Source organism: Nylanderia fulva, unplaced genomic scaffold (genome assembly GCF_048542155.1).
Source record: "Nylanderia fulva isolate GAGA-0341 unplaced genomic scaffold, ASM4854215v1 Scaffold254, whole genome shotgun sequence".
Classification (NCBI taxonomy): Eukaryota; Metazoa; Arthropoda; class Insecta; order Hymenoptera; family Formicidae; genus Nylanderia; species Nylanderia fulva.
Window position 1 is genome coordinate 86,493 of NW_028190319.1, and position 10,155 is coordinate 96,647.

At 28.7% G+C, this 10,155-nt stretch overlaps 1 pseudogene; it reads left to right on the forward strand.

Moving 5' to 3' along the window:
• The first annotated feature begins 5,714 nt into the window (after window positions 1-5,714).
• Window positions 5,715-7,775, forward strand: LOC146722920 (uncharacterized; annotated as a pseudogene).
• The last annotated feature ends 2,380 nt before the right edge of the window (window positions 7,776-10,155 follow it).

Consider the following 10,155-nt stretch of genomic DNA (forward strand, 5'->3'; position numbering starts at 1 on the left):
TTTATTATTACTTTAATTTTATTTTTTAAAATTTTTTTTTTTTAAAGGGGGTTCCGGGGGGTTTTTTAGGGGGGTTTCATTTTTTTTGGTGACACAGGGGGGGAAAAAAATAAAAAAAAAAATTTTTTAAGCCCCCAAAATCTCAAAAAAAAAATTTTTCGATAAAACCCCAATTTTAAAGGTTTTTTTGGAAAATTTTTTTTAAAAAAAATTTTTAAAAACTATTTTTCCCCTTTTCCCCCCCCCAATCAACAATAGTAAAATCATCGTTTTCAGACTTTGACAGGGGTTTACTGAAAAATGTGCAAAAAACCAAAAAACCCCTTACCCCCCCCCAGATAATTAAAAAAAAGGGGTTTTTTAAAAAAATTTTTCGATTGGGAAATACTAAAAGACGGAAAAACCCCCTTTCCCCCCCCAAAAATAGAAGATTTGATCAATACCCTTTTTAAAACATTTTTTTCAAAAAAGGTGTTGATTAAAAAGGGGGGTCACGTGTAAAGAAAAGGGGCGTCCGGAGTAAATTTTTGCAACAAAGACAACCCGGGACGGGGGTTGGGGTTTTTACGTTTTTTTTAAAACAGTTTTTTTTTGTTTAAAGGGAAAAAAAAAATATTTTTTGGGAGTTTAAGTCCCCCGGGCATCTAAAGGGGGTTTTTTTTTAAAAAATTTTTTTTTAAAATTTTAAAATGGCTTTAAAAAAAATCTCACGTTTTTTTTTCCGCCTTGTTTTTCTTTTTGACATGGTCGGCGGGGGTAGGGGGACCCTTTTAAAAACCCCTAAAAGGGGGTTTATGAAATTTCGGAAAATAAATAACTTTTTTTTAAAATTTTAATTTACATTTTTTTTAAAAAAAAAAAAACAAAAAAAAATTTCCAAAAAATTTTTGACTAAAATTAGAAAAAGGGGGGGTTTTTGCTGGGGGCCCCCTTGGGGGCCCCCCTTCCCCCAAAAAGGGGGTCATAGGGAATCTCCCCTTTAAAAGGGGGTTTTTCCGGGTGTTTTTAAAAACTGTTTGTTGGTTTTGAAACCCCCGTTGTTTTTTTTAAATCTGTTTTTGTGGGGGCCCCTTTTTGAGGGGGTTTTTGAAATTTGGGGGGTTTTCTTATTGAGGGTTGAAGTTGTTGCAAGACCCCCTTTTTTTATATTTTTTTTTTCGAATCAGATTTTTTTTAAAATTTTTTTACTAAGGGTATCGTTTTTTTTTTTAAAAACGCGTCCTTCCCATGTAAATACTTTTTTTAAAAAGATATTTTGGGGGTATTTGATAAAATTTTTTTTTTGGGGGAAAAACGGTTTTTTACGATTTTCCCCCCCCCCCCCAAGGGGGAAAAATTTTCAAGCCACTTTCGGTAATGATCTAAAAATTTAAAATTAATATTAGATTTAAAACAATTGCCAAATAAAATAACATTTTAAACAAATTTACATCTTACATTTGGAAAAATTTAAAAAAAAAAAATGTAAAAAGGTTCCCCAAGTTGGAGCTCCTAGGTTTCCCTTTCTTTTTTCCCCGGGCCTTCCCCCCGGGGGGGGTTTCCCCAAAAAGGGGAATGCTCCCCCCCCAATAAAAATTTTTCCCCAAAACCTACTCAGAACATGGGGGGCCCCTTTTGGGGAAACCCCAAAATTTTCCCCCCCCCCAAGATGTCCTGGGGGAAGTAGAAATGATTAGAAAAAAAGCCAGCAAAAATTTCCCCCCCAAAAAAAATTTTTAAAACCCTTTTTTCCCCTTTTTCCCCCGGGGAAAAAAAATTAAAAGAAAAAACCCCCTTTTTTCCCCGTTTTGGGCCCAAAATTTCTGCTCGAAGTGAGTGTAGAAGGAAAATTTTTTTCTGGAAAAAAAATTAATTAGGTAAATTATGGGAAAAAAAAAATATAGGTAAATATTTTTGGATACTTTTTCCTTTTGTTCCGTATTTAAAAATTTTTTTGGGTTTTTAATTTAAATTTTAACGTTTTTTCCCCCAAACATATTTTTAAAAATTAAATTTTTTAATTTTTTTTTTCCCCCCCTTTTTTTTCCCAAACTTTCTTTTTAATTTTTCCCTCATTTTTTTATAAAAAAACCCCCCCTTTTATGTAAACCCTTTCTGATTTTTAAAAAAAGGAAATTTAACCCCTTTTTTTTTTGCTCACCTTTTTTAAATTTCTAAATTTTGGGGTTTTAAAGAGATTTCGTCTCGATCGAATCTCTGTTAACAAATTCATAGTTTTCATTTTTCTGTTTTAGTATTATCTCCATCAAAATTTTTTTTTTTTTTTTCCCCTTTTTTTTTTTACAAAAAACAAAAAAATAAATAAATGTTTTTTTCACATTTAAATTTTTTAAAAATTTTTCCCATGAGACTTATTTTTTCTGGTTTAAAATTGAAACATCTGTTTCGGGAATTTTTTTTTTGCAAAAAAATTATTCTCAAAAAATAATTCAAATTTCCCAATTTTGGGGGGACGTTGTTTTTTTTTTTTCCCCCTTTTTTTGTACCCGAAATAAAAACAAAAACCCTTTAAAAAAGGGGGTTTTAAAAGGGGGTTTTTAAAAAAAATAAAGGGGAAAAATTTAAAATGACCTCTTGTCTTTATTTTTTTGACAAAATAATTTACTTGCCTTTTTTTTTCCTGATCCCCCCCCCCTTTGGATTCGGGTTCTTATCAAAAATTTTGGGGGGGGTCGGGCCATTTAGGTCTCACATTTCCAGGGTTTTCAAAAGACTCTGAATTAAAACTTTTAAAACATAATAAAGTGTTAAAGCTTTTTCCTTTTGTTAGCATTTTAAAAACCTAAGTTTTGATAATAATAAAACGCCAAAAAGGGGGTTATCGCCCCCAAATTTTTTTAAAATTTAAATTTAAATTTTTCCCATAGAATTTGCAAAAATCGAAAAAGGGGTGAAAAATGTGGGAATTTTTTTAAACCCCTAATAATTTTAAAAAATCTTTACTAAAAAAAAAAACCAACAATATTACTCAACAAATTACCAACAATTCCCCCAATGATTTTTATAGAAAAATTAAAAAAAAAATCAGAAAAAATTTTATTTAATTAAAAAAAACAAAAAAATTTTTTTTGGAAAATTTTAAAAAAAAAATTTTGAATATATAAATTTAAATGTTAAAAAAAACCCCCTTTAAAAATTTTTCCAAAAAATTTTTTAACCGTGTTATTTAAAATTAAAACCCAAAAAATTTTTTAAAAAATAAAAATGAAAATTTAAAAAATTTATACAGGGGAAAAATTTAAAAAAAAAAATTGTTTTTTAAAAAAACCATATAAAAAAATAAACCCTTTTCTTATTAGTATTTTTTTTTTATGTCAAATTGAGAATACTATAAAACAAAATTTAAAAAAAAAAAATTTATTTTTTTTTTATGCGCAAAAAAAAAAAAAAAAAATTTCTTACCTCCCTTTTTTGCCAATAACGGCCCCAAAAAATTTTGGAATTTTTTGCCATTTTTGCTCCCGTTAGACTTGTTCAAAACCGAATAAAATTTGCCATACAAAAAATTTTTTTTTTTAGATCCTCAGGAAAAATTTTAAATTTCTTCCCCCCCTTTGTCATTCACCCTTTTTTTTTACTTATGGCACTTTTTTTTTTTTTTCCTTATCTTTATATTTCACCCCCCAAAAACCCCAAATTAGACTTTTTTCAAATTTTTAAATGAAGTCACGGATAAAAAACTTTTTTTCCCTTTGAGGGGCTTAACGTTTAAACATTTTTTTACAACGCGTCGACAAACGAAAAATTAAAAAATGAAAGAGCGGGGGACTTGGGTAAAAAGGCGGTCTCGGGAACGTGTGTATCAAAAGTAACCCCTCGGGCCACAAATTTTAAATAATTGTGAAGATAAAAAAATTTTCCCAAAAAGGGGGGTTTTTAACGCTATTTGTTCTTAAAAAAGGGGAAAATTTTTTCCCCGGTTTTAAAACCCAAAAGGTTTCGACGTAAACACAAAATGAAAAAAAAAAAATGCTTTTGATCTCATTCGGTAAAGGATCCATGTTTTAAAAACCCCAACAAGGAAAAATCGCGGTTGAAAACCCTTTTTCCCAAAATTTTTTTTTCCCAATTTTTTTTTAAAAATCTACTCCGGGTATAGTTAGCCCTTTTAGAAATTTTTTGTCTGTCAATAACTTGGGAATATATTTTTTTTCTTAAAATTTAAAAAAAAATGTAGGTTTTAAAAAAAACCCCAAAAAAAAACGTGTTTTTGACAAGGGCCCCTTTTTGGGACCTGAATGAGTGCAAAAAATTTTAAAAAAACGAAATACAGGGGTTTCGGGGCTTGGGGGTGGTTTTTTTTCTTTTTTTTTTTTTTGGTTTTTTTTAATTTTTTTTTTTTTATATATATTGTATATATTTAGGGAAAATTTTTTAAAACAAAAGAAAAAAAAATTTTTTGGGGGATATTTTCCAAATTTTATCGATAAAAATTTTTTTTATATTTGTCTGCATAAAAGGGGAAAAATAGTTTTTTTTTGAAAAAAAATTTTTTTTTTTTTTTTTTATTTTTTTTTTTTTTTTTTTTAAAAAATTTTTCCCCCTTTTTTAAATTTTCTTAAAAAATGTAATAAAAATTTAAAAATAAAATTTTTTTAAAAAAAGTTTCCAAAAAAAAAAAACTTTAGAAATCCTGTTTTAAAAAACCCTTTAAAAAAAAAAAAAAAATTTTTATGTAAAATATTTTTTTTTTTTTACATTTTTAAAAAAAAAAAAAGGGGGTAAAAATTTTTTGCGCAGGGTAATTTTTAAAATATTTTTATTTAAAAAAATTTTTTTTTAAAAAAATAAATAATAGATATTTTTTACATATATTGTTAAAATTTTTAAAAAAAAAAAAAAACAAAATTTTTTTAAAAGTTGGGAAGCAATTTCGGGAACTTCGCTTTTTTTTAAAAAAATTTTTTCCCATTCATTTTTCCCTAGGGCATTGTTTGAGATGTGTCCTTTTGACTTTAACGTACATTTAATTTATCCCCAAAATTTTTTTATATAAAAAGTTTTAAACCGCATTGGGGGGGAAAAAACCCCTTTAGGGGTTTTTTTAAAAAAAATTTGTTTTCAAAAAGGGGGGGGAAAATTGATGGAGAGGGCAACCCGGGGGTCTCCTTTGTAAGGTTTACAATTCTTAAAAAAATAAAAAAAAGTTTTTTTTTAACCCCCTTACATTTTTTTGTCAATATTCTTTTTTGACCCCCAAAAAACTTTTCCATATTTTGTATGAAAATTTTGGGGGGAAAGGGGAAAAAGGGTTCCACTTTTTTAAAAAAGAAAGAAAGACAGGGAGAATGTACAAAAACCCCCTCAAGTCTTAACAAACATCTCAAAATTTTTTCAATAAAAAGCCGTCCAACAGAGGTTTCAATTCAAAAAACATCAAAATTATAGTAAAAAAATACCAAAACCCCCCCTTTTTCAATATTTCAAAAAACCTGCAGCCCCAAGGGGTTTGATTCATTTTGGGTTTTTTTTTAAAAAAAAAATTTTTTAATCTTTTGGGGGGTAATGTTTAAGAGGGAAGACAAAAAACCCAAAAAAATGGGTTCCAAATTTTTAAAAAAATTGGGAAAAACGAAGATGAATCTGATCTGGAAAAAGTTACAGATTATCTTAGGGAAGAATCTATTTTGAAAAATGTTGAATCTCGTCTTGTAGAAGAAGAAAATTGTTTCACCTTTCACGACGAATTTATAGAGATGAGTTATTGAATTCTGATGAACAAGAAAACTCTTTGCCCATGTACCAAAACTGCTGTTGCGGATGTTATGCTCATGTGTTAGTATTGGATTGAGACATAACTTATCATGGAAGCTCAGACCGACATTTTAAAAATGTTTAAAACGCTATTTATGGAGATAATACGATTAAAGTAACAAAGTATAGCTACTTTAAATTGTTAGATAGAGAGAAAGAAAACATATATTTTCATATTTATTGTCCGGATTGTGAAATCTATCTTGGAAAAAAAGAAATATTGAAAGGAAATGAAATATGCACAAACTGTGGTGTTGATATTGATGTTTCCAACTCATCAAATTTTTTTGTCTCAATATCCTTAGAATCTCAACTTCAAAAATTGACCAAAAACAATGATTTTGTTCACGCTGTGATGAATCATAGGTTTAATCGAAACAAAATTGAAGAAAATGCTTTGGAAGATATCTATGATGGAAACGAATACAAGAAGCACTTTGAGAAAGAAGGTGTATTGTTTTCACCATACAATTTCTCTTATTCTTTTTTTACTGACGGTGTTCACACAGGTAAATTAAACAACAAGACACTTTGGCCTATTTATTTTACTATAAATGAATTACCAATTTCAGAACGGAATAAATATGTCTTACTTGCTGGCTTGTATATAGGACCCAAAGATCCTAATCAAAAAATTTTTTTTCAACCGTTTATTAACGAAGCTAATAAACTTTCTACAGAAGGATTTAAATGGTTTCACAATGGCCAAGAAACTGTTAGTAAAGTTATTCCACTTTGTTGTATTGCTGATTCAGTTGCAAGATACCAATTGCTAAATTTTCAGTCATTTGCTGCCTACTATGGCTGCACATTCTGTTACCAAAAATCAGAGCGCACACGAAAAGGACAAAGATTTACAGTTTCAATTCATCCTGCTGAGGAAAGAACATTGGAGTCTACAAAGGAAGATCTACTTAAAGCATTTCAGAGAAAAGATGAAACAAATAAAAGCAAAAGGCAATATAGAGGAGTGAAGAGTTTTTCACCATTAATATTATTACATTACTTCAATTTTATGTCTGGATTTGTAGTTGATTATATGCATAATATTTTACTTGGAGTAACTAAATTACATACTGAACTTATTCTACAATCTACTCGCAAAAAGTTTTGGCACATCTCAGAAAGTGTAGGAATAGATCATCTATTAAGCACGATTGATGAACGGCTTTTAATGATACATCCTCCTTCTTCTATAACAAGGACTCCTCGCTCTATTAAAGATATAAGTAGATGGAAAGCATCCGAGTGGAGAGCATGGTTATTATTTTATTCTATGCCATGTTTAAAAGGTCTGCTGAAGAAAAAGCATATAAATCATTTTGCAATGTTATCTGTAGCAACTAATATTTTGCTTCAAAAATCAGTGACACGTAAAGAAGTATTTCAAGCTCATGAACTTTTTCTGCGCTACATGTATTTCTTTCAGAAATATTTCGATAAGGAAAACATGGTATACAATATTCATCTTCTGTCACATATTTGCAAAGGTGTTCTCAATTGGGGCCCATTATGGACTCATAATTCTTTCATATACGAAGGTCAAAATCGTCACCTTATGCAATTATATCATAGTCCTTCAAATGTTGTATTACAAATTGCGCGCAAGTTTCTCATTTATACTTCAATACCTTATTTGTGTTCAAAGCTCGTTTTGTCACAAAAAACTATTGAGTTTTCTGAAAAAAATTTAAAAAAAAAACTTTATTTGCTTTATACGTTGTGGAGAGGAAATTATACTTTTAGGAAAAGGTGAAAGATGTTCATTATCAACTGAAGAAGAACAGTTACTTGCGATAAATGATATGTCAACTGATAATTGTTTAGCTTACCAGAGAATGATTTATAAGCGGATAAGATATTCATGTAATAGCTATTGTAACAACAAACTTAATTGTAATTCATACATATTTATCAGTTCTGGGGAAAAGGTTGTGATTAGATTAATTTTAAAGTTTCCAGTTGGAGTCAAACTGATTGTGCAGCAGCTTAATATGCATGATGAATCTTATTACAAATAAAAATGTAAAAAATTTTCATATTCAAAAAATAGATAGCTATGGCCATTTAAAATTTATCGACGTAAGTTACATAAAAAGTCAGTGCATTTTTATAAGTGTACCATGTAGCAACTATGTGTGTGACATGCCATTCGGCTGTTACGGAGACTAGTTAAGACTCTGTAATGCCTGCTTCGTTTTTTATTCTTTTACGCTTACTGATGAAGATTGCTTGAAACTTAATTTAGCACTGACAGTTATATGTAATAATATAAAATTTATGTTATATAATTTACGTTTCTATAATTACATTTATATATTTTACGTTTGGTTGATAACTTAATTTGTAATAAAATGCTTACCTGTTTTTTTTATTCTTTCAAATGCTTTCTGTAAATTATGTAAGTAATATAATAAAAGGATAATTTTTATAAATTAAATAATTGAAATAATTAAAGTACCTATTTTTTGCTGTCTATTAAAACAATTTATTAGTTTGTCTAGTATCGTTAACCAGAGAATTTAAAATTTGATTACTTTAGAAATATGTGCTTATGAGTATTTCCCTTCTTATATGTTTATGGCATGTTGAAAATAACATTAATTATGTTTTTTTAGAATATTTTGAAAAGTTGTTTACGGTGTTTGTAAATGATTTAGAAGCGTTTCTGTTATAATATTTAAGAAGTGTTTCATACTGTTTAATGTTGTTTTTAAAAGGGATCCATGTTGTGGAGATGTTTATTAACTGCTTATAAATAAAATGTTTGAGAGATATTATGAGATTGTTTTGATGCACGCTGAAATTGGTGTTACATGACTGTTTTCAAAGTGTATCTTAGGAAATGTTTAAGTGACGTTTAATAATATAATTTCAAACGTTTCTATTACAGTTTTCTAAGTATTTATAAAATGTTCATGTCAGCAGAGTATTAATCAGGTGTTTACAACGTGCTTTCAAACAGTGTAACCATCAATAAAACTGTTCATAAATAGTGCAACCATTAATAAAACTCTTCATAAACAAATATAAACACAATCTCTCACTAACAATTTTCGCCACGGTTATTTGATATCTTCCCATATTAAATTGAAAATGCAAAGGGCGAATCGAAGTTTGTCTAGAAGCGAACTGGTTCTAAAATCAAGTCAAATGACGTTATTTTGACCTTTAATGACGTCAATTTGTTACCTGGTGTGTGTTTGTGTGTGTGTGTGTGTGTGTGTGTATACATATATAAACGATATTTAACATAATTATAATATAATATTAATAATATAATATAATATTATTTTTGTATATTTTATTATAATATAATAGTATTTACATATGTAATAGTATGTACTTTCTCTATTTCTTCCTTCTTCCTCTTCTTCTTTTCGGTTTATCTTTTTTGCCTTCTTTATCTTTTTTTTATTTAATTTAATGTATTGTACATAAAATAAATCAAAATAATCTCGATTATTATTTTATATCACACTATTAACTCCTCGACACGTTTGAACTGTCAAAATACGTCTTTCAATCGTGACAGTTTTTTACTCACACACCTCAACATTAATTTTATCTCTTATTAAAGTGTACTTACAGAAGTCATTAATTGAATACGAATTGTAAATATGTACGATACGAGTCGCCACTTTAAGGACCAAAAGCACATTGAGTGTGTGCGTGCGAAGTATAAGTATATGTGAAATCTGAAAGCTAAAAGTTTAAAAATAAAATGTGAAAAATTTCGCATTTTTAGATGCAAATTTTTGAGTTCTCGGAACTGACCGCGTCAATTATTTCCAAACTAGTCACAATTGATAGCTCATACATACTCATACATAAGCAAAGTGTCGTTTGATTTTCGATTTAGAAGACACGTTACAAGAATTATAGTATTGATGACAGTATCTACTGGTATGTAATTTTCTGAAATATTGTTGCTAGCTAATGGTACTCGCACTGATCCTTTTTCGCCAGCAACCATCAGTCCTACTGGACCATTAAAAGTATCGATCCATCCTAGGATTGGATCTTTCCATGAACACATCACTAATAAATGAAATATTTTTTGGATTTTTTATTATTATTATTAAATTATTTTCGATATTGTGTGTGTGTTGTAACTCATAATAAAAAGCTCTCTCTCTCTCTCTCCTCTCTCTCTCTCTCTCTCTCTCTCTCTCTCTCTCTCTCTCTCTCTCTCTCTCTAGATTGTGAAATTTTAGGCGATATCGAAGAGTGCAATATAGCTGATAAATTTAATTTATATTATATACAAAGTATTAATAGTATAATAAACTCTATAAAGGTCATTAGATCCGGTGATATAATCGAACATTGGATGAATATAAATAAGAAAATTATTTATATTATCGAAAATAAAGGATTTATGGAAAATTTCGTGACTAT